The sequence below is a fragment of the Passer domesticus genome, chromosome 2, assembly GCF_036417665.1.
Source record: "Passer domesticus isolate bPasDom1 chromosome 2, bPasDom1.hap1, whole genome shotgun sequence".
Lineage (NCBI taxonomy): Eukaryota > Metazoa > Chordata > Aves > Passeriformes > Passeridae > Passer > Passer domesticus.
In genome coordinates, this window is record NC_087475.1 from 4,875,688 (window position 1) to 4,902,966 (window position 27,279).

The following is a 27,279-nucleotide window of genomic DNA, read 5'->3' on the forward strand; positions in this document are numbered from 1 at the left end:
TTTTCCAGTTTTATTTGAAGTTATTATTTGGATTACTAAAATATGGATGGACATTCAAATGGATGGATTCAGATATTAAAGCATGAGCATTTCTGTCTACTTTCCCAACTAACAGGTAAATAATGATCAACAAAATTTAAATAATTTGGGCTAAAATATTGTGTATCTGAATGGATGTGAAACTGGTCACCTATTTAAGGGGACAAGCAAGCATGGAATTTCCAAAAGAGTTTGGGCTGGTTTTTAACATAACTGGCCCAGCTGGTGGTTGTGTGGAATAGAAACATTTTTATGTCTCCTTTGTAGAGCAGGAAGAAGAAAACAAAGCATCTTCACTCCACAATTCAGCATCTGCTATCAGCAGGTTCTGCTCACAGTTTATACAGTGAAAATACCTTTTCTTAGAAGTGAACTTTGGGAACTTCAATTCATTTTTCAGTTTGTCCAAAAAGGAAAAACACATTTTGTGTGTGCATGCCTATCTTAAGGCAATACAGAAGTCTAGTGAAAATTCAAAAGTAAATGAGACAGAGACAAAACCTTGTATTGGTTTGTGGTATTGTTTTGAGGTAAATGCACAGAGAACTAAAATCTTGGGGTTTCTTAAGAGGTTTTAGTGTTTAAAATGGGGATTTATTCCTGTTGGGGAAGAGAAAGGAGAAAGAACAAGCATCTGAGCAAATTAAAATAAGAGAGGTGCTGGCAATGACCTGGGAGAAAAGGGGCTTAAGCAGAAGTTAGAAAACTGTTAAAAAGGGGATAAAAACTCAAAGAGGAACAGAAGGGAATAGAGAGCAAGAGGAGAAGCATCAGGAGCCAGGAACGATTCCCAAGCTCAGGCTGTGCTCGCAGGTTTGAGACAGCAAAAGTCAGAGAGGAGGAGCCAGGAGGGGACAGAGGTGACAGAGGATGATTTACTGCACGAGGGGTGGCAAGAATTCCTGGGAATGGTGCTCTCCACAGTCAGTGCCAGTGCTCACAGGGGCACTTACCCAAGCCCTGCCCCTGCTGCTGCCCACCCACACAGCCCATCCCACCATCCCTGCTGCGGTGTAACCCGACTCCCACCCCCACCCCAACGGTAAAAATATAAAATTATCTATTTCAGCCAACTCACCCTGCGAGCCTGATTCACTGCCTGGCCTCACAAACAGCTGTGCCAGCACAAAGCAGGTGGGAGCAGGCAGCCCCAGGGGAGGGAAGGGATTGCTCAAGGGGTCACTGCCTTCAAAGAACTCCTGGTTGCACTCTTTGCCTTGGAAGAACTCTTCCAACAATTTCCTTCCAAGCTCTTCCATGATCTACACCCTGTGCAGGGCTTCACCTCCAAAAAGAATTCAACGTTCATAAAGCCGTCAATGCCCCAAAAGCCATGACACTCTTTGGAGTGAACTGATTGCCAATCACCCCAAGAAGTTCATTATCTCCTGCTTGCCAACACTCATAACATCAGCAGGTTAATGCTGGCCCTCACCCCTCGTAGATGAAACACAAAACAAATTCTTTCTTTTCATCTTTATGCTTCTTTTGTATCAATTATTTCAAATTGGGCACAGGAAGAGATTTGGGGAGAGCAAGGTCATTTTCACCAGCCCCAGGAAAACATGGACAGATCTGGGTGGGTGGAAGGGAAAAGGGGGAGAAAATCAACATTGCTTGTGTTTTTCTCTGAATATGCTGTTCTGCCCTTCAGCACCCTCTCAGCACTGGAATTATGGACCAGCCTTATCTCATTCCAGAAGACTGATCTGGATGAAAAAGAGATCATGAATTCTGCTCGAATTTCCCCCAAATTTAAGAGGGTGTAGCCACAGAAGACCAACAATTCCAGTCTTTATTCCCCAGCTCCAGTTGCTCTGCTCCCCTCCACTATCAGCAGGGTCTCAGGACTCTGTCACAAGTTTGATCAGCTGAAACCAGAACATATTCTTTCTAAAGAGTTTTATTTAAGACATTTAAACAGTTTTCCCTCTAAAGTCCAAGCAAACTCAAGCACAGAAAAAGGTGGGTCACACACCCAGTGGCTCCCCAAACCCACTCTGCTCCCCAGACTGGTCACTCCTTAAGGCTCAGAACTCAGCCCTGCCAGAAAAGTTGGAGCTTTTGGACTGGTAAGGTGGAGCTGTGGATGTCCCATCCCTGGAAGTGTCCAAGGACAGGTTGGATGGGGCATGGAACAAGCTGGGAAGGTGTCCCTGGTTGGAATGAGACAATCTTTACAGTCCCTTCCAACCCAAAACGTTCCATGATTCCACATTCCAATCACACAAAGTGGGCAAATCCCATAAATGCCTCCTTCCCCTTTCACACGAAGGAAGTTGTATAAATGTCATATCCATTGAATTTTACATTTATTCATTGCACAGATGCTTCTCATGTGCACCAGGAGGAGAGGACACAGAAAACCTACCCAGTCAATCCAGCTATCCCAAAATCACACCATTTCCTGAAATACCCCAACACTCTTCCCAAAACTGATGTATGAGGATCAAATGGGAAAAGAGATTGCAAATTAAAAATCAGCATTTTTTAAAGATAAACTCTGTTTGGGAAAAACGAGTTCAAACCCGAATTCCCCCAAATTTCCAAGCAAATCCTAAATTCCTTGAGCAGACCTCTATGTGGATGTGCTGAGTCACTCTCAACCTTAAGAGGCTGCTTTTTCAAGTTACAAAGCACTCAGAATACAAACTCCAGGCAAATGAAACTGCAAATGCAAAGAGCATCCTGCTATTAAAGCATCAGCCACGGAAACCCTTCAGCTCAGCTCCGCCCGCTGCGTCACCCGGTGACTTTGGGCACCCACCAGGTCACCCAGGGCAATATAAAAATATAAAAATACATAAAAATATAACAAGTTTTTTTATGGAAAGAGTGAGAAAGCATTGCAATGGTTTGTCTGGGGAGGTGGTGCAGTGCCCATCCCTGGGGGTGTTTAACAAAGCCTGGATGTGGCACTGGGGGCCAGGGTTCAGTTGAGCTCTTGGGGCTGGGTTGGACTCGATGGTCCTGAAGGTCTCTTCCAACCCAGGGATTCTGGGAATTCTGTGACTTTGGGCACTCACCAGGTGATTTTGGGCACTCAGCAGGTGACTCTGGTCTGTCACTTCACCTTTTGGCTTTCACTCCCTGCTGGAGAGCAGCTCAGGGAGTTCTTTATCTCATGCTGTGTGCATGGAAAGCAACAAAGCTCTACAAGATGCCAAAAATCCCTGAATTCCCTCTCCTCATCCCAAAAAAACGGGAGCTCGGTGCCTTAGGTCAGGCTGGCAATAGGATACAGAAAGTTTGGGTGGGTGGGGTTTTTCTGTATGTTAGATCCCAATCACTGAAAAACTTTTCCATGGGATGCTGGAAAAACCCATTAGAATTTACTTGATTCAGGTACTAAAATGTGGCATGAGAAAGTCCCAATCCTAAAACCAAGTGCAGGGTCTGGACAGTGATCAATTACTGACTTTCACTTAAAAAAATTAAATGTACATACTTACTACATGATAAAAGACAGTTCAGACCACCAAAAGCAAGAGATAACTCTCCCATTTTTGTCGGCGCTTGAGTGCTTGACTTAGTTTGGGAATTTTTATGGAAATAAAAACTGAGTAATATAAATTTGAATAAAATCAAGTGTAGCTCCACAGGGACAGTCAAGACTGAAATGTTGGGAGGAAGACCACGCTTCCAAGCTGTGGAATAGAATCCAGACCTGGTTTCTCATGTACATCAAGGAAGTTTATGTATTTAGCACTGTCAGGTTGGGGGTTCAGAGGTTTCAGAACACACATTAACACAAAAGTTAGAAATTGCATTCTGGGCCCACTCTGAGATTGCTAAAAATGTGTCTTGAGCTTCGGCCTCACCTCAAACCACAGCCCTCAGATTCTTTTGTTTTATGCAAACAAAAATCATGCGAGGATGAAAATTAAGATTTGTTTTTTAAAGTAGCAGTGGTGCAAAGGAAGAAAGGAACAGCAAAGCAGCTCAAGAAACCTGTGTCAGAAAGTACCAAGGGGCTTTTTTCACATATGGAAGGCTGAACATCAAACTCTTCATCTCATATTCAAGGTCTTGTATAGAAATAATCCCACATTCTCACATTTCAGTAAAATTAGGTAGGAACTCCAAGACTCAAAACCTTACCAAAAGAGTGAGGCCAACACTTACAAAATACTGGGTTATACTATGTAGGCCCAGGATTATACTTCTGAGGTAGAAAAAAATAGTGATAAATATTTAAAAAATGAGGAATGACATGAGGAAGGTCAGTTAAGTCCACCCTCTCTCTTAGCAGACTTTGGAAATACACATTAAAGGACAGCAAATATAAGCTTGGGAAATCTTTGTCGCACACACAAAAAATTATTGACTGATCTCAATCAAAACATGTTCCTGATTAAAAAAAAAATAAAATTAATTAAGAACTGGAAGTTATTACACTGGACAGAAAAGGGGGAATAAAAGAAAGGAAAAAAACCCCAAACAAACCACCCCAAGACAGAAAACCTCCTGTGCCTCAGAACGTGAGCCCACCATGAGCTTCTCAGTGCCAGGAGGAGATTTAATGACACAAACTACTCCAATGTGGTCTTTCCTTATTTTCAGACTTTTAAAAAATGACCCAGATTGGGTTTTGTGCTGTGGGATCCAGGCCCCAGACCCTGCCCTGCCCAGAGCTCACTGCTCAGCTCCTTTGGTGCTCCCAACCCAAAGCCCCTCGTGTGTGCTGGCAGGAGCCCTCAGAGATGTCCCTTTGTCCCACCAGGACATTCCTTCCCCCACACACCAGACCCAGGGTCCGTGGGCCTGTGGCACTCCATGTCTTACATTTCAGCTAAACTGAAACAGGTTTTTCAATAAATCTGTTCCATTTAAGTGACATTTTTATCAGTTTTGCAGGAGGAGGTGATTTCAAGATGCAGCACTGGAACTTTGTGAACTGTAAGGAGAACTTGTTTTCTTGTTTCTTGAAATAACTGGGTGCTGATCAAGAACATCCAGCAGAAAACCAGAATTAAATACTTGCTTTATGCAGGTGGAATACAACCATTATACAATAGTTACACAACTCTTTCTTTGCATAATAAGAGAAAAAAGTGGGGTTTTTAAACCAGCCTTCAGAAGAGAGAACTTGATAACACCACGACTTGGCCAACTGGTTTTCCTTGCTTTATTGGCTTCTGCAATAAAATAAATGGAAATATTCTAGCAAAAACTTGGGTTTGGGTTTATTGTGTGGCAGTAATCAAGTAAATGGGCACTGGGTAGAACCTTCAAACCCACTTCTAGAAATCTGTGTCCAACTCTAACAGGAGAAAAGCATTTCTAACAGGAGAAAAGCATTTCTGGTGCCCATCACATGGAGCAGAGTCCTCTGGAGTCCAGACTGAGACCCAAAGCAGTCAGAGTTGCCAACCAGCACCACGGAAGGCAGTGCTGGCCTGTGCTCCATCTGTCTCCACCTGTGCTCCTGGATTTCTCAAGGTTTCAACACCGAGCTCATAAAGTTTTAAAAGGTCCATGCTGTGAACACGACTCTGGTTAATTTAACTCCACAGAGATACATAAATGAATGTTGTGATGGGTCAGAGACTGCAAGGCTCACATGGACACTGCGCTGCAATCGTGGAAACACAGCTGAGAACATCCTGCAAGGACACAGGATCAACCTTCCTGAAGGGCCACATCACAGAAAGGATTTCCATCCACACCTCCAGATTATGAGTTTTAGACTTTCTATCATTAAGCTTTTGTACAGCAGACTATCAAATTACAGTAATTACCAGAACTCACAACCTTTTTTATTTACAGAAGAAAACCCAAACCACAAACACACGGATTTCCCCAAGGCTGTCCTAGAAATTCTGTGGAGCAGCACGTGAGGAATGGACAGGGACCTCCAAGTCAGGGAATCTGACACAGAGAGAAACAATACTTACTCCATGTTGTAAATACAAACCTAAACAGAAATCAGATCCCAAGAAGGGTCTCTGACTAATACAACACAAACTCAAGCAATTCTTAATTGTCCTTATAGAAACTTTACCTGTTTAACACACTCTTTTCACTCAGACTTCAACTGACTCATATGTGATGCTGTCTCTAGTAGAGATAGTTCACAAACACATCAATTCACTTCAAATTTAAGCATTATAATTAGGTTTATAATTAAACTTTACAATTAATAAATATATACTAAGCTTCTTAAAAATAATAAACCACCACAGAAAGTTTAAGGAGCTACAGGAGTCATTACAAGTGAAGCTGTAGTAACTGGGTAGTTGCAAGGTAGTTACCACTACCCAGAGTTGCACCTACTGCTGTCTCTGATTTTGGGGCAAAGAGCCAGGAAAGTTTGGAGCCTCTGGTTAGAGCTTGACTTCAGCAGAAGGGACAGAGACAGAGGGACCCACGGCACCCACAGCAGGCGACAGGACACGGAGCAGTGTGGGACAGACACAGAGCAGGGGTGGCATCCAGAGGGAGCTGGGCAGGCTGGAGAGGTGGGGCTGGGAGAGCCTCTTGGAGCTCAGCAAGGCCAAGAGCCAGGAGCTGGGCTGCCATGGGGAACCCCAAACACAACCAGGCTGGGTGGGGAACGGATGGAGAGCAGCCCTGGGGAGGAGGCTGGCGCTGGTTGGTGAACTCAGTGTTCTTAGCCCACAGCCCCCGTGCCCTGGGCTGGGAAAGGGATTGGGATTGTGTCCCTGTGTCCCCTCAGGTGAGAGCCCACCTGAGAGCTGCCCCAGCCCTGTCCCAGCACAGGAGGAGCTGGAGCTGCTGCAGAGAGCCCAGAGGAGGCTCCAGGATGAGCAGAGGGATGGAGCAGCTCTGCTGGCAGCAAAGGCTGGCACAGCTGGCATTGTTCACCTGCACAGGAGAAGCTTTGGGCTGAGCTCAGGGTGGCCTTGCAGGGCCTGCAGGAGCCCCAGGAAAGCTGGAGAGAGACAATTCCCAGGGCATGCAGGGACAGCACACAGGGAATGGCTTCAGACTGAAAAATTACAGGTTTTAATCAGATATTAGGAACAATTTCCTCCCTGGGAGGGTGGGGAGGCCCTGGAATGGAATTGCCAGAGCAGCTGTGGCTGCCCCTGGATCCCTGGCAGTGCCCAAGGCCAGGTTGGACACTGGGGCTTGGAGCAGCCTGGCACAGTGGGAGGTGTCCCTGCCATGGCAGGGGTGGCACTGGGTGGGCTTTAAGGCCCCTTCCAACCCAAACCATCCTGGGATTCCATGACAAATCTGATTTTATTGGGAAGACAGAGATCCATAGGTGCAATCACACACACCCAGCACTTGCAGGAATGCTCCTTTTCCTGCACAGCACCTGCCGTAACAATCTCAGTTTCTGAAGGAACACTCTGACATTGACAGAAAGTCACCCCAAGTACAAGAGCACAGAATTCTAAGCTTAGGAACATCTCATGATGGTGAAAAATGTGCATTAAGCTGTTATTCCACAACACTGACCCAGTGTTTGCTGTATTTATGAGTAACTTCTATAGCAATGAAAACTCCCAAGATCTTGTAACATTAACAAAGAAATCAATGTATTTCAAACACTAACTCTGGCACAGCATTACATTAATGCCTAATTATCCACAAGTTGGAAAGAATAACAATAAAGGAGCCAGAATCATGATCCTGGAAAGTTACTGAGCTTCCAGTATCAATCAGATTTTGAAAGTGTATGGAAACTGATTTGTCTGTGACCACACACACCCCCTCTATGTATTTAAGGTACAAGTCCTGTTCAAACTGCATTTAACAATTGGAATCTATCTGGTTTTACAGCTGTGTGCAGGAAAAAGCTGTCGTTACAACCAGCCAGGGCAGAGGTCAGTGTGGGGGAACTCTCAGTGACCAGGAAAATGCAGAACTGAGGAAGTACCAACACACTCACTTCCCTGACAAGATTTCTCTCCTCTTTTAACCCTTCCTTGAGTTTGAACTCAAACTGAGACCAGGAGCACAAAACTGCTCTCTCTGTAAAGGAGATGCTGGGTGTCCCAACAGGGCCACAGTAAATGAGTTATTAGCAATTTATGGAGTTCACAGAAGCACAAATCATGAGCTGAACACACAGAGGGAATGGGGATTTGGAATCAAATGTTCTTTGCAGTCAGGAAACCACAAAACCAGTGAACAACAGGGTTTTGGGACACTAAGATTTAAAAGTTTCACTGGCAAGTTGAATTTAATTATTAAAATTATTTACTTATGCTTTTGTGGACTAGTCATCCTACTAATTTGATTTTTTTTTCCAGTAACTCAACAAAATTCAGTCTAATTTTTCCCATTATTTTTTGAAGGCATGACTCTGCCATCAGAAATCAATTTGTACATTTCCATCCCTCTCTTATTTCACCATCCAAACAGTTACCAAAAAGAAAGAGGAAACTTTTCAACACAAAGAGGTATTAATGTATTATTAACTATTCCTTTAACTGACTCACAACACAGTCTATTTTTATTTGCCTCTGGGGGAAAAGAAAAAGGGGGGGTAAAAGGAATACTGGGAAGCTTTGGAACTTTATGTAACAGCAACTGAAAGCTTGGTCTCTCACAGCTGGAACAAAACTGACACTTATTAGAGTTAATTTTACTTTCATTTACTCAGTTTCACTTTCAGGTACTTGGTGCTACCCAGAGCTGGAAACTTTGCTTGGAGAATGTTTACAAATAGGTGTCAGCTCGTGGTGTTTCAGTGACAGAAGCTTTTCCCTGCCTGTCCAAAATTCTGAGCTGGGATTTCACAGATTTTGTTTTCACCCAGGGGCCTGAAGCAGCACCAGTTTCTCACTGTATGGATGCAGGCAGAGCTGACTGGGAATTGTCTCCCACATTTCTCTGGCCCTTCACTGGGGACTGTCCCCAAAAATCCTAAGGACAGGACACTGTGGAATAAATAAGGAGATGATAAAGCCAATACCCTTCAAAGTGAGCCATTCCAAGGGTCAGGACACAGCAGAGCCCTGCTCTGAAGGAATGAAATCCACTGGGACCAGCAAAAGCAGCCCAGTGATTTTTCCAGTCATTCTGGGATAAATGAGAATCAATGCAGAATTTTACCTCCCTTCCCCAAAAGAGGAAAAGATGGATAAAGCAATGGATAATCACTGCAATTCTGCTGGTATATTGTGTCACCTTGAAGAGCCAGCACTGGGGAACTCCACATATGGAGCATGTCTTTGTGGAAGTCACCCCTCCTGATTTTCCAAAGTTTCTCTGGTGTTTTTGAGGCACCCAAAGACTGCAGTTCCCATAAGCCTCCTCCTGGAGGACCCATGGAGGTGAGGAAGGAAAGGAAGAGCATTCCCCTTCTCCTGATTGCTTCTTTCTCCCCTCAGAAGCTCACAAGAAAAGCAGTTGGCTCAGAGAGGTTTTTGGTATTATTTCAAATAATAAAAAATAATAACAAATAACAAAAAAAAATGTCTTAGAACAAAAAAGAACTCTCACTGCATAAACATCAGAGTCTGAGTAGCCAGAAAGTTATTACATAATTTTTGTGAAAATGTACTTCTTATCAACCTCTTTGCAGAGATGAAACTGTAAACTCAACAAATAATGCATTGTACTCAGTTATAAAGACAAAAGCAGCAGTTCTCTGTAAATAATCCTACTCTACAACAACAGATCTATTTACAAAAGGATTTCAGAAGTTATACAACTCCCATAATATAAAGGTAGCAGAAAGTTTTGCACTTTAATGTGGAGAACAGCTCTCCAAACGGCATTCAGAATGACCAGGGAAAGGCTGAACAGACACCAGGCTGCAATTCTCACCCAAAACCACAAACTGTCACACAACTTTCAACCTGCAGTCCCACAGCCAGGCTCAAAAGCACCTGAAATGAACAGGTTCTAGGAGGAACTCCCAAAAGACAACGTAATTATAGCAACAAAAAGTGCTTTTTTTGGTACCAATTGTTTTTAGTCTTCAAATTAGCACCCATTTGAGCTCAGATGAAGCTGTGAAATGCCTGCATGGCAAATAAAAGCTCCGTTTTCTCGTGTTTATTCTTTTCACATACCATCTGAGCAGGTGGTCCAGTTTCAAACACGACTTTAAGATGTGGCACATGTAAGCAAGTCTGTCCTAATTAAATGTCACTCGAAAAGCTCCGCCAAGGCACAGTTTCTCCCGGACACCGGTGGTGCTCTGCTGCTTTGTTTGAACCATCAGCCACTTTGCAGGAGTCGCTGATGGCCATGAGGTGCAAATTCCCACCCTGCACAACCCCCAGCCTCCCAACGGGATCCATCCCCGGTGAGTCCCCGCTTGTTTCGCACCAGGAAGGGAATCCTGCCCTTAAATCGGCGCTGAGAGGGAGAACTCTTGGCTGCTGTTGGGTAAAATTATCCTTGTCACTGTCCAGCTGGGGGAGGGGATGCCCATGACAAGTCCTAAATGCACCCAAGGATTGATGCAGGAACTGTAACACTCGCTGCTCCTGTAGCCAACCCTACCTGCGAGCCTGGAAACAATATCAAACTCTCGACCTAATGCCCTCCTGGCTTAAGAAAACCCCGCTGGCTCTTCAATTTTGGACAAGATATACTTGCTTCACCCAAGGAATATTCCAAAGCCATGAATTAAACTCAATAGGCTTCATAAACTTGGACGGAATTTTTAATTCACAGCAGAAAATGTAAATTTAACACTTCACACACATATTCTACTTCAGACTGCAAATAAAAAGTCTGGTTCTAAATAATTCATGTAAGCCAAAACATGAAGCGTAGCCTACAAAAGTATCTATATATACACACACCAAATATATATAGATAATAGTTAACAAATACCAGCTCAGAGTTATTTTCAGTGTTATTATTCTAATTCTATAAAGTATAATTAATTTTCCAAAAATATCCAACCTACAGAGGTTGGGGGGAGGGCGGTGTGGAGAAAGAGAGAAACAAGTTTACCAAAACTTTTTAGGGCTACAGACTATTCCAAGGAGGGAGGTTAAATTCTCCTTGGTTACAGGCAGAGAATTCAACACTACCAGAAACTAAATGTTTAGTAATTTATCACCAGATATCACCTGAGTGTTCTTCAACTTCTCACACCTTTCTTGAGGAAAAGGTAAGGAAACACCAAGAAAATAATAAAAAAGTTGTTAACTTGTTCAAACCCAGGCCCCCATGGAACTCCATCCAGCTCAGTGCGACTGCAAGTACCTCCTGGCAAAAGTTAACAGCACACTCTCACTCGGATTCAGCCAGGATGGCTGTCAAAAACACGCTTGTCGATTTATTTTGGAGTCAGTTACTCTGTCTTCGTTGATTTTGAATAACAATAAATGTTCATTTCCCCCGATGGCTGCGGGGCAATAGGAGAACTAAGTAACAGCAGCAATCTAGAGACATGATCAAAGAAGCCCTACGTGGTCTTTGGACGGGCTAAACCCAAAACTTCAAAACCGACTGAGATTCACCAACAGGCCAATTCCTAAATTTGGAATTCCAAGACTTTAAAATACGTTTTGTGATCCCGCGGCGGCGGGAGGGAACTCTGACCACTCCAGAGGAGCACCCAGTGCATCCCAGAAGAGCTCCAATTCCTCCAGCAACACAAAGCTGAATCCCTAAAAGGCCGCGGCCAGCCACTGAAATATGGAATCAGGGAATCATTAATGACGGGGAAGACCTCCGAGATCATCGAGCCCAACCTAGGGCCAACCTTGTCAGCCAGAGCACGGCACCGAGAGCCACGTCCAGCCTTTCCTTAAAGACCTGCGGGGCCGGTGCCTCCACCAGCTCCCCGGGGAGTGCCCGTGTGTCCCTGCGTGTCCCTGTGCCCGTGTGTCCCTGCGTGTCCCTGTGTCTATTCCCAACGCTGCTCCCTCCTCCTCCCCACCCCCACCGAAGGGATGACAGGCACCTCGCTCAGGTAACTCCTTCCCCGTCTCCCCGCACCTTCCCCCACCCGCCCCACCGGCCCCTCACAGGTGCCGGGGCATCCCAATCCTCCCCTACAACAGGTGATGCTCCAAGTCCTGCCGCCCTCCTCGCCGCCAGCCCGGCCCGAGCCTCGCACCCGCCCACCGCAGGGCGTTGCGCATAACACCGAGAGGCTCCGGGCGAGCTCCCTTCCTCCATCGCCGCTCCCAAGGCCCGGGAAGGCACAGCCGCGCTCCAAGGGGAAAAAGGCCGCGGGCTGCGGAGGGGCGGGCGGGGATGGATCCCGGCCCTGCCGCCGCTCCCGCTCTAAGATGGCAGCGAAGCGCTGCGGCCCCTCCGCCGCGGGCCCGGGCGAGGCGGCCCCGGCTCGTCCCGCGGTGCGGCGTCTCACTCACCCGTGCGGCGGCTTCTCCCGGGGCGAGGCCTCTCCCTCCGCGGGGCGAGCGCCGGGCGCGTCCTCCTGCTCTTCCCCGGGGGCCTCGGCGGCGGCGGCGCCTCCTCCTCCCTCGGGCCGCGGCTCTGCCCGCGGTGGGAAGGGGAGCCCGGGCGGCCCGGCGGGTCCCCGGCCGGGCTCTGGCTGTTCGCTGCCCTCACAAAATGGCGCGCGGTCCAAACCTGCGCAGCGCCCGGCGGCGGCTCGGCCTCGCCTCGGCTCGGCTGCGATCGGCGGCCTGAGCCCCGGCCGGGAGCGCGGGGACAGCGGCGGGGGGAGCGGGAGGAGCGGGAGGAGGAGGAGGAGAAGGAGGAGGAGGAGGGGATGGGGGGAAGCGCAGCGCCGTACCGAGCCCCCGGGAACTCCTCGCTCCCTCCCTCCCTCCCCCGCCTGCCAGCCGCTACCTCCTCCCCCTCCCTCCCTCCCCGCCCGCTCCTCCTTCCCTCCCTCCCTTCTTCCTCACGAACCGGCTTCGCTTCCCGCACCGCCGCCGCCTCAAGCCCGGCCGCGCATCCCCGGCGGGACCCTCGGAGCGCACTTTTTTTGCGTCCCTTCTTTTCCTTTTCCTTTCGCGGTGGAGGTCGGAAGGAGAAGAAAAAAAAAAACTTTTAAAAAATTAACCCCCGGGATTCTGTCGGAAATGGAGCTCTTTGCTCTTGTTTTTTTATAATTATTTTATTTTTTATTTTAATTTTTAAATATTTTTTTTAAATTTAAAAAAAAAAACCCAACTGACAAAATGGCGGCGGGGGCGAGCCTGTTGCCATGGCAACTGTCAATCACCCGCGGCCGGGCGGGAGACGGCGCTGACGTGGGGAGGCAAGGGCGGGCCGCGCTCGCCATGGCAACGGCTCCTTCCCCCTCCTTCCCCATCCGTGCCCGCCCGCCCTCCGGCGTGTGACGGTGTCGGCGGCGCTGCGGGCCGGGATGGCCCCGGCGGGGCGGGGAAGGGGAGCGGCCGCCATTCCCGGTGAAGGGGGGAGCCGGGGGCTGAGGCGGCGGCGGCCCCGGCCCGCAGGGGGCGCCGGGAGCGCGAGGCCGAGCCCGCCGGGGCTTCCCGCCCGCCGCCGCCTGTGGGGAGGGACAGGGCCGGGCACGGCCCCTCGGAACCCGAGACGTTCGCGAAAAAGCGTTCAAAAAACGCACTGCGAGGAGCCCGCAGTGACTGGAGCCGCTGAGGGAAGGCTCCTCTTCCTTCCCCTCCTCTCGGCATTGCGTTCACGGGTCTTTCTCGGCCTGCTTAAAAATATCATCCTCAAAAAACGAGTTGGAAAATGTGCTAAAAGTCGTCCGGTGTGGGAGCCCCGGCGTGCTGGGGGAGTCACAGGAGTCCAGTCTTTCTTTCCCCTCAGAATTGCATCCAGGGTTTTTTTCTCATCACCTCGGGAAATCTGTATTCCCCAAGAACAAATTTTAAAAACCCATTAAAAGTCACCCGGTGTGGGAGCCTTGAGCTGCTGAGGGTAGGCTCCTTTCCGCTTGGAATTCTGTTCGGGTTTTTTTCTAATTCTCAGCAGGAAAAAAAAATACATTCCCCCAGAAGTGAGTTCGGTGTGGGAGCCTCAAGCTGCTGAGGCAAAGCTTCTTTCCCCTCAGAATTGCATCCAGGGGGTCTTTCTCACCCCACTCTGAAAATCAATATATTCCCCCAAAAATGGGTTTAAAAATGCACTGAAAAGTAGCTTGGTGTGGGAGCCTTGAGGTGCTGAGGGAATCACAGAATAAAAGGCTCTTTTCCTCTTGGAATTGCATGCAGGGGCCTTCTTCATTCCCCCCAAAAAATCAATATATTTCCCAAAAATTAGTTAAAATATGCACTATAAGTAGCCTGGTGTGGGAGCCTCGAGCTGCTGATGGAAGGCTCCTTTACCCTTGGTGCTTCCAGCCTAAATCTGTGACAGGGGGTTTTTAATGGTTTGGCTTTTTTTTTCTTTTTTTTTTTTCAGTTGGAATGCCCACAAAGATCAAAAAGTAGAGTCTGGCCTTTATCTAATACTTTAATTCTGACGTGTGATACTTTAATCTAGTCATTTCAGTTCCCAGCCAGCCTCCTTGGAGAAATTAGGACATGTTACTTGTTCCATTTGCTTCCTGTTTTAATATTTTTTTATCTTGGCTTAAAAGGTGGAAATAAGCAGCCAAGGATTGGCAGACAGATGCAGCCACAGCCAAAGCCCCCCAAATAATTGAAGTGTTGAGAATTTTACTTAAATTGTGTGATCCCAGAATCCCAGAATGGGTTGGGGTGGAAAAGACCTTAAAGCCCATCCAGTGCCAGCCCTGCCATGGCAGGGACACCTTCCACTGTGCCAGGCTGCTCCAGCCCCAGTGTCCAGCCTGGCCTTGGGCACTGCCAGGGATCCAGGGGCAGCCACAGCTGCTCTGGGCACCTTCCCAGGGAAGGATTTCTCCCTGATATCCCACCTAAACCTCTCTTTTTCAGCTTATGGCCATTCCTGTTTGTCTTGTCATCCCAGTCCCCTGTGAAAAGTCCCTCTCCAGGGACAGGGGTGCACAGGGGAGAGGAGGGGAATTGAGGGACCAGCCCAGGAGTGACAGTGAGGTGTTAGGTGAGTTGGAATTACCTGTGGAACTGCACCTTCCAGCCGTGGGAGGTGCTTGGGAGCACTGTATTTTCAGTGTTCCTTTCTCATTCCCCTCAGCCCCAGAAAGATTTGAGGTCACTTGGAGCTGCTTTTGACACTTCTGTCATTGACTCTGAGCATGTCCGGAATGTGATTCTTGTCCTGGGAACACCTGAGGGAGCTGGGAAGGGGCTGAGCCTGGAGAAAAGGAGACTCAGAGGGGACCTTGTGGCTCTGCACAACTCCTGACATGAGGAGCAGGGAAAGGAGGAGAGGAAATGGCCTCAAATGGCTCCAGGGCAGGCTCAGATTGGAGACTGGGAAAGAAAATTTCCCTGGCAGAGTGGTCAGGCCTTGGGCTGAGCTGCCCAGGGAGGTTTGGAGTCACTGGAATTGGCCCAGAGGAGTCTGGATGTGCCCTTGGGACAGGGTTTGGGGTGATGCTGGTGGCACTGGGGTGGCACTGGGTGATCCTGAGGGGCTCTTCCCACATGGACAATTCCAAGATTTCAAAGGCCAACCTCTGCCCAGTCTCTCAGTCAGGAAGAACAGCTCCACTCTGGGAGAGGAGCAGGAGAGGCATTCCCTGAGGATTCTTTCCCCTCCAAAATCTCCCTCTGGTCTGTGTGAGTGCAGTGACAGAACAGTTTCTCTGTGGCTCAGGGTAGGTAACTACAAAGCTCACAGAAATTTGTTACTCTGTTCACTGCATTACTGTCACTTCCTGGGGTTTGGGGTTTTTGTCAGGTTTTGAGGGGTTTTTTTGCTAACACTTAAAAATATTACAGAGTTTTACAGAGTGCAGTTGCTCACTCATCCTCTGCATTTATTTTGCTGGCTATACCCAAGCTCTGGCACCTTGGGCAGAAATAAAATGTCCTTTAAAAGGTGATGGCATCTTTTTAAAATGTTATTTTCCAGCACAAAGAACTAGATCTTTTGGGCTTGTTAATTTTATTTGGATAATGAATAACCTGCATGGTTTTTCCCTTTTGTACAAAAGTGTTCTCTTCAATATCCATTTCATTAAAAATCCAGGGGAGGTTCAGGTTGGGCATCAGGAGGAATTTCTTCCTGGAAAGGGTTGTCAGGAACTGAATTTGTGTTCCCTGCTGGAGGTTTGGGGCTTGGGTTAGGGATCCTCCAGGCTGGGATTCCACCAGAATCCTGCCTCACCTGGAAACTTTGCACACAAGTTGTGACCTGGATGAAGGGAGTCCAGGTTCTTGCTTATCAAAAATTATAAAATCATACTTCTTTTTTATTTTCTTTAGGAGGGGAGGGACTGCCAAGACAGGAGAGTCCTTTTTTTTTTTAATACTCTCCATCACAAACTACCTGGAGCAGGTTTGCAGTGCTTGAAAACAGGAGGTTGTGTACATTCTGCATTAATTAATGGTCAGGCTCATAAGAAATACTTGGGTTTCTCTTCCAAAGAAACCACCCCTCAGAAAGCAGAATACTTGGGACCAAAAAAACAATAATAAGCAGAAAAACCAAGAAAAAAGAAAAAACAAGAAAAAAGCACGTTAAAAATGCAGGGGAAAGAGAGTAGAGAAATGAGTTCTAAGAGAGCAAATAACATACAGCATTCTAGAGAAATGGAACAGATGTAAAAGAAACAACAAAACAAGAGCTGAAGAGCTGGGGCTGCTCATCCTGGAGAAGAGAAGGTTGTGTGGAGACCTCCCAGCACCTTCCAGGGTCTGGAGGGGCTGCAGGGAAGTTGGAAAGGGACAACTCATCAGGGACTGGAGTGACAGGACAAGGGGGAGTGACTTCAAACTGAAAGAGGGGAATTTTCGGTTAGGGATATGAAGAATTGGTTCCCTGGGAGGGTGGGGAAAGGCTGGGATAGAATTCCCAGAGCAGCTGTGGCTGCTCCTGGATCCCTGGCAGTGCCCCAGGCCAGGTTGGACATTGGAGCAGCCTGGGACAGTGGAAGGTGTCCCTGCCCATGGCACAGGTGGCACTGCATGGTTTTTAATGTCCCTTCTGACCCAAACTGTGATTCTATGGCAGTGGAGTGTGATTATGGGCAATATGTCCCATTTTTTTCCCTTTCCAGCCTTCCTGCATGGAGTAGAGGGGCCCATTTGCCTCTCACTGTGTGCTCTGCACGGCTTCATTCCCTGATCCAACCTGCCCTTGCAGCCCTGCAGTTTTCCTCCTGGAGAGTTTCCAGCTCTGCCTGAACTCCAGGCTTCCTTCACAGCAGCCATGGGCACTCTGACTTTTCCAGGGCTCAACTTTTGTGGTTTGGGTCCAAGTTTTGATGGACATGCTGTGTTGGACCAGCAGCAATTCCAACAATCCTCTGTATCCCGCTGCAAAAGGGGCCTTCTTAGGTCACAAGATCCAAGCTGGAAGATCTTCAGGAAGAGTTCCATCAAAATACAGAAGGAAAGATTCTGCTGTTGTGTCTCTCCACCAAAGCCACCACACAGCCCAGTTCCTTTGGTGCTTTGGCCCCTGTTGCTATAGAACACGAAATAAAACGATGCAGATACTGGAACTTCTAAAGTAAAAAATGAAGTTTAATTTCTGACTTTAACATTTATAGACTTTCAAAAGTGACAGGTGGATTAGAGTGCCACCTCTCCAATGACACTGGACAAACCAACAGTCCATCAAATTTCTCCTCCTCCAGAAAAGAATGTGAAACAATAATTATTTACACAAAACTGCTTGAGAAAGTTCATTACAAGAAGCTAAACATCAGAAGGCTTGGAAGAACTTAGAAGAACTTAGAAGAAGAGGGTGACAGGCCCCAACCCCAAGTGAAGTCCCAGCAGAAGTTCTTCTCCATGGGTTACATCATCAACACTTCCCAGAGCACTGCAGCAGCTCCCAGCCAGCCTCAGTTCCACATGAAACCATCATCTGGAGGGAGCAGCTTGTGTTTCGCCTGTCAAAAAGGTGCTGCTAAGGAACTAATGTGGTCCAGCTCTTTTTAGGCCAGAGGGGTTGCCATGGTAACCCATTGGGATGGAGATAGATCGGCTTTTGAGTCATCATCAGAGCCGGCTTCGATAGTACCGGCTTGGGATTGACAGGCAGAGCTGCACATTGTGTAGGCTGGCACGCCTCTGGACCAGAAGGTCCTGGAATTGCTGCTGGATGAACAGCAATTCTTGTTCCCCAAAAAGAAAGTGCATCTCACTGAGCTCTCCCTGGTACTCCCTGGAATTGTGCTCCTTGGTGTTCACACTCACGGTGAAGATCGCACTCCTGAGTATGAAAAGTTTCTCTTCTGGTGTAAAACATCAAGCAGGAATTTCTGGACATCAGGAGGAATTTTTCTTTCTCATGGAAATGAGTGTTAAGTATTGGAAGAGGCTGCTCATGGAGGTTTGGAGTGGCCATCCCTGGAGGTGTCCAAGGAACACCTGGAGGTGGCACTCTGTGCTCTGGGCTGGGGACAAGGTGGGCATCGAGCACAGCTGGACTTGATGATCTTGGAGATCTTTTCCAAGCTCAGTGATTCTGTGAAAATCCTTCCCCAAAACCATGGAGTTTTCTGGGGATGAAGTCTCCAGGAAAAAGGCTGTGTTAGTTATCCTAGGGAAAGTGCATTCTTGGAAGTTGTATCCCAGAAGTCCTCCTAAGACCACTTTCCATGACAAATACATTTGTGGGAGTGCAGAATGATTCCTGTTAAAGTCAGGAATTCTGAAGAATTGTGATTCTTTAAAACTTTTGTAAATCAAGTGCTACAATGTCAAGTATTTCGCATCTGGGAGCTTCTCCACATGCTCAATTTCCAACTTTTAGAGGAATCTGGTTTCCCTGCATTAGAAAACATGGAAAACAAAACAAAACAAAAGGTTGATTTAATCATAAAGTTCCCCTCACATCCAAAAGGACCAGCACAATCCATGGGTCTTTAAAGCTCTTTGGTTCTGCTGACTGTAACATCATTGGATCTACACCTGTTCAATGCACAGCTTTTGCTTCTATGTCAGAATTCCTGGAAGAGTCAAAATGTCCTCAATTCCATTAAAATTCCATTCCTCTTTCACTGGCCCCTTCCCTTTTCCACACCAATTCCCTGCTCCCTTGTGCAGCAGGCTTGGTGTCCTTGGTGGCCAAAATGAAAACTCAGTTCTTGCTGTCAGGAGAAAATTCCTTGTGCAGCTTCCACAGGGATTTTGTTCTTGAAATTCCAGACCATGATGTTTGTTATATCCTGAAACAAATCCATTCAAGAAAGTTCTTAGAAATATGTTCTACTTGGTGTCCACTTGATCAACCTCCTGCTAGCAAAGAAAAAGAAATTGTGATGAATTTTAAATAAAATTTTTCTAAATTTGTCACTTATGGAGTTTCACTAGGCTAAGAAGTCATTCTTCAGTAGAAGCAGGAACGCTTTGTTGTCTGTTCTTTTTTCCCTCCAAGATCCTCTCTCCCATCCCAGTTCAAAGAAAGATGGAGAGAGACTTTTTACAAGAGCATGGAGTGATGGGACAAGGAGAAATGGCCTTAAGCTGAAAAAGAGTAAATTTAAATTAGAGATTACAACAAAATTCTTTGCTATGAGGGTGGTGAGGCCCTGGCACACGGTACCCAGGGAAGTCCAGTGCTCAGTCACTGCACAGGAAAGTTCCTCCTGATGGTCACATGAAACTTCCCATAACAGTTCAGCTTTTCCCAAAGAGGGAGATGGTTTAGTGATTAACCAGGATCAATCCTCCCCCAGCCACCAGCTTCCAGAACTTCTCTGAATCTCTTTATTCACCACCTCTGCCCAAGGTGGGTCTGTCAGAGGTGCCTGAGCACTGGGGGAATAAAAACCCATTGCAAGAGCTGAGGGTCTGATCAAGGGCTGATCCCCTCAGAATTATGAACCAGAATAAAAAAATTGTATTTTCTGCTGTGGACATAAAGCAGAGGAGCTGTGTGTTCCTCACCTCCCTCTGAGGTGCATTCCAGCTCCTGGGTGTCCCCACTGCCAGGCCCTGGAGCTGCTCTGTGGCATCACCAATGCAGGTGATTGCTCTGTGGGCCAGCACTCCTGTTTTGTAGGGTTCTGTTTTTGGGGCCTGCATTTCCCCTTTGTGAGCTATTCCAGGCAGCTGGCAAGGCAAGCTCGGTGCTGACCTTCTGCTGAGATCCCTGCTGGAATTCCAGAGGGACCAGCCAGGCCTGCAGGGCCCAGTCCTGCCAGGATGGAGCTCCCAAAATAACTGCTGGGCAGGGCTGTGCTCCAGGGCAGGGAGATCCCTGGAGCATTCCCAGGGCAGCTCCCCCAGGCTGGTGAGACTCAGGAGAGGGCACAACACCACGGGCACCTGAAAAACACTGTGGGCACCAGCCTGAAATGCTGTGGGAGGGACAATGGCTCACAAACCCTCTGGGGCTGGAGCCAGCCCACGCTGCCATGGGTAAATCAGGCCCAGTTCCCTCTCAGGTGTAAAGGGGGAGAGGAGTCCAGAAAACCTCACAGTTCTCCACCCCCATCCTTCTAAAGAAGCTTCAGAGCTCCCTGTTCCCACTGTCACCGTCAGGGACTGCCAGCTGCAGAACTGCCAGGGTGAGTTAGAAAACAGCCATGGAGAAGTCCTGGCTGTCGGGTCTCAGGACACCAGGAAACTTTGCAAAGGGTCCAGCACCCCAAAACAAATCTGGGGTGGAACCACAGAATCTGCTTGGGGTTGGAAGGGACCATAAAGGAGTGACAGGACACAGGGAATGGCTTCAAGCTGACAGAAGGTAGGATTGGGTGGAATATTGGGAACAATTCCTGAGGATGGGCAGGCCCTGGCACAGGGTGCCCAGAGCAGCTGGGGCTGCCCCTGGATCCCTGGCAGTGCCCAAGGCCAGGCTGGACACTGGGGCTGGAGCAGCCTGGCACAGTGGGAGGTGTCCCTGCCATGGCAGGGGTGGCACTGGATGGGCTTTGAGGTCCCAACCCAAACCATTCTGGGATCTGTGATTCCCTGATACAAGCAATATTAAAAACTGGATTTAAAGTGAGGGCAATTGGCAGGCACTGGTAGCGCAATGGAAGATGGGGTGTGTTGCTTGTTTAAGTGATATTTCATAAACATTCAGTTGTTTCCCAAGAAATCTGTCAGGTTTGAAATTGTCCAGTGGCCTTGGTAAAGTTGGCAAATCTGTGGAGCTGGAGAAGATTTCACTGAGCAGCAGCTGCAGGAAACTCTGAGGCAGGGGTTGCACCAAGCCACTTCTTTCCTTTCTGGAGAATAAAATTACCATAACTCCAGGTATTTGATATTTTTGTGTGCAGGGCCCCATCAGGTTGATTAATAAATTGAATTAGATGATGGGTTCAGATCTCTTTGCACTAAAATATCCTCTCCTGAGTGCTCACATCCACAGGACACAGAACACTCGTGCTCCCAGCACAGAAAGTTTCTCTCTTGATTTATAAAACCCTGTTTTGAAAAACAAAACTTAAAAATCCCCTCAATCCCATTGTTTTTTCCCTCTTCCAACCTATGTGTAACAGCAAGTCTTTTCACAATAAACCTCAACTGAATTTTGATATATTGACAGAGCAGTTTTTGAAAGGGATCACCTCAAAGAGGTGAAACTGGACTGCTGAACCCAAATTTCAGGCAAAACATAAAGATTTCCAGTTAAAAATTAAAACAAAGCTCAATGAAAAGCATTGAGAAAATTCCAAGTAGCTAAATGCACCTGTAGTAGTATAAATATTTTTAAAAAATCAATGTAACATAACCTGCTCTGGATATTTATTTTATTTATCCTGTTTGAAGAAACTCTAGTTCATTCTGAATGTATGAGTATCAAATGTAAGTCTCATCTTTGTCACATAGGAGTCTGAATTAATACATTTTGAAGAATTTTATTAAATAAACACTAATTAATGCCATTTATATGCATTAAAAAAACAATGCTCAAACTTACACAGGAGCTTTGTATCTGGGATGGACAGAGCACACATGAAACATCAGGAAGAGAACACTTCCTGACCTTATTTTGGGGATTTGAGGAGAGTTTGGGAGGTTTTGTGTGTGTCCAGAACATTCAGGCTGAGACAAACATTCAACTGATCCTTCTTTGTTTGGTTTCCATTGTTTGCAGGTTTGCCAAGCTTTAACTGCTTGGAAGAAGTTTCCTGTCCTGGGTGTTGCTTCAAGCTGATTTTTTTATTCTTTAAACCTCCCCTAGCTTTTTTTTTTTTTTTTCCCTTCTGTTTTAAGTGGAAGGAACAAGGAGAATTTGGGTTTTTTTTTTTTTGGAAGGGTAATATTTTGGTCAGGGAAATTTATAAGCAACTTCAAGTTTCAAAGGCTGAAAACAGCAGCTAAAAAATATTTCTTGCTTAAATTGTCACAAGAAAGAACTTTTTGTTGTCTTTTTTATGTTGCTTTTCAAGGCAGTGAAAATGATATGTAATAAATTATAATAAATGTGCCAACTCTGTGGTATTGATTTTTACCCAAATTCCAGATTCTGAGCATCACCTTCTTAGCCAAAGGGACAACAACACAAGGTTTTTACAGGCAACACGGATCTGTTCCAAGGAGAAAAACTCCTTAAAAGTTACTTCCAAAGTGGGAAACTTTTCCAAGCATTTGCTGTTCCTTTTAGTGTCCTAAACCCCAAACCCAGGGCTCTCTGCAGCAGCTTCAGCTGTCCTTGAAGGCCATGGCTAAGGGTGGGAGGGAATGCTGGGGTGAGGAGTTTTCTCCAAAATTCCGTTTTTCAGAATTGGCATGTTGAGATCCCAGAATTACAGAATTACAGAAACACAGAAATCCCAGAATGGTTTGGGTTGGAAGGGATCCTAAATCCCATCCAGTGCCAGCCCTGCCATGGCAGGGACACCTTCCAGTGCCCCAGTGTCCAACCTGGCCTTGGGCACTGCCAGGGATCCAGGGACAGCCACAGCTGCTCTGGCAATTCCATCCCAGCCCTGCCCACCCTCACAGGGAACAATTCCTCACTCCCAAGATCCCATCCAGCCCTGCCCTCTGGCACTGGGAGCCATTCCCTGTGTCCTGTCCCTGCATCCCCTGGAAATTATCTTTCTCCATCTTTTTTGTCAACTCCTTCAGGTCCTGGAAGCCTTTTTAAGATGTCTGGAAGAGAACTGCACACACTGCTCCATACTCAGAGAACTATGGATTTATACCAGGGCAGGTGTGCTGCAGTGTTCTCTGGTTTGTTCTTTAGTTTGTGCCCTTAATAATTCCAAATATTTGATTTGTTTCTCTCTGTAAAAGGGAACATTGTGCCGATATTTTCATGGCAATATTAATCAGAACCCAAAGATCTCAGTTGTGAGTAGAAAACCAACTAAGACCCATCCTTATGTACACAGGATTTCCCCCTGTGTGCACTACTTTACTGCATCAGATTTTCTCTGCCGTTTTATTATCCATTCCCTCAGTCTTGTAAGGTCTTTTTTCAGTTCTCCAGCCATCCCTTGAACTGCACCTCACTTTGTCCTCTACCTTTCCTTTACCTGAACACCTCAATCTCTTCAGCAGTCTGTGGTGAGTCCCTGCTCAGCCCCTCTCCAGATCACTGAGGGATGCATGAAGCAGCACCAGGCACAGCACAGCTCCCTGCAGACTCCTCCTGTGGCCTCCCCTTCGCTGAAAACTGACCTTTGAGTTCTGTTTTATTTCTTTCCTCTCATCCTGCCAGTTTTTGATCCATTCTTCTCTTGCTTTTCTTGCATAAAGGTTTTTTTATTATTATTTTCCATGTGATGCTTTGTCTGGGAAGCTCATTGTCCCAGGAAATCCTGGGAGCACTTAACCATGGATCTTCATGTTTGTCTGTCCCACCTGCCTGGTGGGGAACACACTGGAGGCAGTTCTAGAGCTTTTGGATGAGAGGGATTTGGGACAACATGGATTTGGGACAACATGGATTTGGGACAACATGGATTTGGGACAACATGGATTTCACCCTGAGGGCTGTGCCCAGTTCTGCTCCTGCAGGAGAGACCTGGAGGGGCTGGAGCGTGTCCAGGGCAGGGAACGGAGCTGGGAAGGGGCTGGAGCCCCAGCAGGGGCTGAGGGAGCTGGGAAGGGGCTGAGGCTGGAGCAAAGGAGGCTCAGGGGCCCTTGTGGCTCTGCACAAGTCCCTGCCAGGAGGGGACAGCCGGGGGGGTCGGGCTGTGCTCCAGGGAACAGGGACAGGAGCAGAGGGAACGGCCTCAGGCTGGGCCAGGGCAGGCTCAGCTGGGCCAGCAGCAGGAATTTGCCCATGGAAAGGGAGCTCAGGCCTTGGCAGGGCTGCCCAGGGAGCTTGGCAGTGCCCATCCCTGCAGGTGTCCCCTGCAGGTGGCACTGAGTGCTCTGGGCTGGGGACAAGGTGGGCATGGGGCACAGCTGGCACTGCCTGGGCTGGGAGGGCTTTTCCAGCCTCAGGGATTTCTTTTGGGGTTCTGTGGCACTGTTGCACTGTGAACTCAGAGGCAAGAACAGGAATTTTGTTTTCTCTGTGATTTTGCTTTCTCTTTGTGTTCCTTTAACACCTTGATGCTCTTTGGGCCCTGCCCACTCTGCTCCTGATCCTGACAGAAAGGATTTGGCTTTGGGAGCCATTCCTCAAGCTCAGCTCAGAAATCACAGAGCCGTGGAATGGCTGGGGTTGGGAGGGACCTTAAATCCCATCCAGTGCCACCCCTGCCATGGCAGGGACACCTTCCACTGTGCCAGGCTGCTCCAAGCCCTAATTTAACTTTCTATGAAAGTTAAAAATTTAATTTCCATACTGTCCCTTACTCCAGTCTAAAATACTGAAAACATATATTTAAAAACTTTAAATCAACAGTTTTGGTTGGTGTGTCCTATCTATAATGGAAAAATCTATTTAAGAGGCTGAGTTATACAGTTTTCCTCCTATTTGACAAAAAAAAAAAAAAACCCAAAACTAAAAAAATCTGTGTTCACTGCCTCAGGAAGCTCCAACCACCTGAGCAGTCAGGGTGGAAATATCCTGCCATTAGCACATCTCACACTGCACCCCCAGTTACACACTCCTTCCAACCAGGAGAAAAAACTGAGCCATGGATTGTAATCTAACACTTGGAGTTTCAAATCTATTTATGTCACAGGAAAATGTAAACAGCTGTGGGTGTGGAGATCACTCACTGGTGCAATTTTCCCCCCTGGTATCAAATCAACATTAAAAAAAATAATTAAAATGTTAAAAAAATTTAAAATTTAATTTATTTTTCCATTCCAGTCCCCTTTGAGGTTGCTACAAAACTTTGTTTCCACAAAATGTTTGGCACCACAATTACAATTTTTGTTTAATACACCTGTCAATGTTTTCAATATCTGCATAAATCCCAATTTTTTTTCAAGGGCTATCAGCACTCAAAGAGTCAGTCAGTTTTAAATTTTCATTAAACTTTTCATGATTATTTTAATATTATTTGAAAACACAAACACCTTTTTTTTTAACAGTGCATCTACTACAATTCATTGCTGATGGCAGAATATACAAGTTTTAGTTGAAATGTGCATTTTTTTAAAGTTTTTTTTAGTTTTTTTCTCCATACCTGTATCCTGCCATAGGTCATCTGCCAAATTCCCAAATAATTCCTCCATATCCATCAGTTCTCACACACAAGCCTGCAAAATTCACTATTTTGTAAAGAGTTTATTTTACCATGACATTTTTAAAGATATCAACTTGCCCATCATCATTCAGAATCTCTCTACATCCTGTAACAACCTTTTATAGGAAAAAATTGCCTAATTAATATCTAATTCTTTCTTTCTTTCTTTCTTTCTTTCTTTCTTTCTTTCTTTCTTTCTTTCTTTCTTTCTTTCTTTCTTTCTTTCTTTCTTTCTTTCTTTTTCTTTCTTTCTCTCTTTCTTTCTCTCTTTCCCTCTTTCCCTCTTTTCTTTCTTTTCTTTCTTTTCCTGAGTACTTTTTATTCAGGATATTCAGTCATTATTTTCTTTCCCTGCCAAATACACTTTTTTAAAATCTCTAAACCACTTGTTTTGTGTTATGCACTGTTTTTGTCACCCCTAAACATTTTATAACATTATTTTCCTTATGTGCTAATTCTCTTGAGTGGTGAGTGAAGCTCAGTGCAATTTTCAGTCAGTCCAAGTCCTTTTTAAAGTACCCAATGACAGTTCCTCTGAGGGAATTCCCTTCAAAACTGTGTATTTTGGCTGGAAAATTAGTTCATTCTTAAACTTCTTTAAAAACTCTTCACCAATATTATTATAATGTATGGTTTTTTTCTCCTTTTATTGTATCTCTCTCAATTTAAACAGTTTCTTTAGACTTTTTTTCCCCTGGATGTTCCCCCAGCTTTGTTTCATCTCAATCAGCTTTTCTCACCTTGCTATGTGAATAATTAAGTTTATTTTGCTGCCTTCTTCAGTATTTTCTCATTAGTTCTTTGAAGTCTGAGATACTTTCAAACATTTTTAAAGAAAAGGAAATTTCTGTGCAGTAGGGAAACATTTTAGAAAATACTGGTGGGATTTAATGTGTGTACAGTCCCTCTACGTGGTGCAGAGATTTTAATTTCTTTTTTATTACCTTTCTTCTTTCAGGAACACCACCACTTGTGTGGTGCAGAGCTGGGATTTGCTGATTTCTCCACCAAAAAGAAGGGATTTCAATTTATTTCCTCTTCTTCAGGGCATCACTTTTCTCCTCCACCCTCCTTGGTGTTAAAGAGCAGCTTTTCCACACAGGTGCTCTGGAAAGCAAATTGTCAAATGTGCTTACAGAAACCATGGAAAGATCTCAAAAGTGTTCAACACATCAACAAGATTTGAAATTATTTTTTTATTAGATTTGATCATCTATGAGCTCCTTAAAAGTGTAGTTTTTGTCATGACTTTGTCTAAATTGTAGAATTTCTCCCACTGAATTCCTGGAGTTAAATCCCTTCCAGTCCAAACCATTCTGTGATTCTACACCACTGTCCTCTGAGCAAAGATTTCAAAACTAATAAAAAAACCCCAAAAAACAGAAAAACAGGTTCTGGGTACCCAAAAAAAGTTTAGGTAACCCCAGCTTCCCTATGGTTATCCTAAATTAGGAATGCTGTCATTCCAAACCGATTAATCCATTCATTTCAGCTCTGGGTTGAGGCAAATATAGAAATGGAATTATTCGAAATAATTTAAATCTATTTGTTAAATGATGTCCCAGAAATAATCAGGTAGAAAAGTGGAAGGGGTTTGGAACTGGATGGTCTTTAAAGTCCCTTCCAACCCAAACCATTCCATGAGGATTCTGTGATAACCAGGAACAAAAACAAATTTATGGATCATTCTAGGTTCATACAGATTTCCCCTTGGCTTTCAGTTCAGGTTCATTTGTTAGTGAGTTCTTCTATTCAGTTCTGGCTCACCAAACTCTAAA

At 46.0% G+C, this 27,279-nt stretch overlaps 1 protein-coding gene and 1 long non-coding RNA gene across 5 annotated transcripts in view; one reads left to right on the forward strand and one right to left on the reverse strand.

Annotated features, from left to right (window-relative positions):
- Positions 1–12,721, reverse strand: part of DYRK1A (dual specificity tyrosine phosphorylation regulated kinase 1A) — a 72,010-nt gene extending 59,289 nt beyond the window's left edge. Inside the window, 1 exon segment of the mRNA XM_064406485.1 lies at positions 12,306–12,721. The gene's annotated coding sequence lies outside the window, so the exon portion shown is untranslated.
- On the forward strand, positions 11,506–22,336 carry LOC135292284 (uncharacterized). 4 transcript variants are annotated; one of them, XR_010354730.1, is made up of 4 exons: positions 11,506–11,899; positions 14,787–20,461; positions 20,995–21,155; positions 22,000–22,336. It is a non-coding gene; the product is annotated as an uncharacterized LOC135292284 (long non-coding RNA). The 4 variants fall into 4 exon arrangements; XR_010354726.1 differs by lacking the exon at positions 11,506–11,899 and having other exon boundaries at positions 12,798–15,592; positions 16,997–20,461; XR_010354715.1 differs by lacking the exon at positions 11,506–11,899 and having other exon boundaries at positions 12,798–14,913; positions 15,468–20,461.
- Positions 22,337–27,279: the final 4,943 nt, after the last annotated feature.